Genomic DNA, 1577 nt, shown 5'->3' on the forward strand with positions numbered 1-1577 from the left:
AGCCATCACGTATTCAAGCGCCCGTCCCCGCCTCAAAACTACAACTCCCGGCATGCCACGCGCCGCCTGCCCGGCGACCCGCCGGGCGGGAGCGGCTCCGTCCCTGCGCGCTGCATGCCGGGATTTGTAGTTTCACTGCGGGTCACCCGGGAAACGCGAGCGGGGCGGCCGGGAGTGGGGGGGGGTTGCACCCCTGGATGGGGTGAGAACAGGGAGATTTTTCGCCCTCTGAGCGGTTTGGGGCCATTTCCTCACGTACAGCCTAATTTTCTACCTCAGTAACCAGCAGGTCACTGCAGGCTTTTCCTGAGAGTCCCTGTGTTTGTCTCCTAGAATCGTGGTGCACAGGAATTTTAAAGAAAATGGGATCTGAGGTGGCAGTTGGAAGCAATTCAACAGCAAGCAGGATGGATCAAAACTAAATCATACAGAATAACACAAAAGTACACCTGCCCCAGAATCAACAGAACTGGGGTTGTTTCGGATGGGTTTGGCCTATTCGCAAGGGATGGAATACAGAAGAACAATGCCCTGTTTCACAGGAGATGTAATTCAAACCATAAAATCTGGGGGAAAAACATGACTCTGCCAGCAGCTCCAGCACTTCAACACCCTCAATGTCCAATTCTGGGCAGAGAACCGTCAGGGATGCACATTGACGCATCTCTGTGTTAAACCATTACATTAAACCACTTATACAGACCTAGATGCACACAGTAGTTGACAAAGATGTATGCAGAGGAGGAGGAGGAAAAATTACCAGTGACATTGTACATAGCTTGTTTTGGGCCTTACTGTTCTGATCTTTGTAAAACAAAAACATCACAAAAACATTTAAGCAATAGTACGGGAGTCAAGAGAAAGCACATCAGTCATGAACAGAGATACTTAAAAAAGGACTATTTTGACAGAAAAAAAGCAGCTCAAAAGTAGAAATCGAGGTAAGACACCTGGTGTGCAGTAGGATCGGAGGGCCAGTGTGAAGAAAGTCCGCTGGGTCATAAATTGGTGGAGGCTGCGCAGTCTGGAGCAGCGTAACCTGGACGGAAGAGCCAAGGAGAGCGCAGGGATGGATGTTCCAGGGCAGGGTGAGGGCCATCAGTGGTTTGGGAACTCGAGGTGGCTGAGGTGTATGAGGTGCTGCAGGCCGACACGGGGTGAACATGGCTTGGGGTGGGAGGGAGGTGTCGCAGCGTGAGGGGCTGTTATCAGTGCAGGAAAGCGACAGGCAGAGGGAGGCTGGACAGCTGGGGGCAAACGGCCCCACAGCGGCCAAGCTGGGGCTGAGGTAATAAGGGCAGTTGAGGGTGCGCAGGAGGGCAAAAGGGCCGCAGGGGAGGAAGGACCCCTGAGGGGAGGAAGGACCCCCGAGGGGAGGAAGGACCCCTGAGGGGAGAAGGGACCCCTGAGGGGAGGAAGGACCCCCGAGGGGAGGAAGGACCCCTGAGGGGAGAAGGGACCCCTGAGGGGAGAAGGGACCCCCGAGGGGAGGAAGCCAAGCCTGGAGCCGACGGGACGGGGCGCAGCTCACAGCAGCGCAGCGCAGGAGCCAGCGGCAGGGGGGGGGGGGGGGCGGC

The sequence above is a fragment of the Egretta garzetta genome, unplaced genomic scaffold (genome assembly GCF_000687185.1).
Source record: "Egretta garzetta isolate BGI_Z169 unplaced genomic scaffold, ASM68718v1 scaffold213, whole genome shotgun sequence".
NCBI classification, from domain to species: Eukaryota; Metazoa; Chordata; class Aves; order Pelecaniformes; family Ardeidae; genus Egretta; species Egretta garzetta.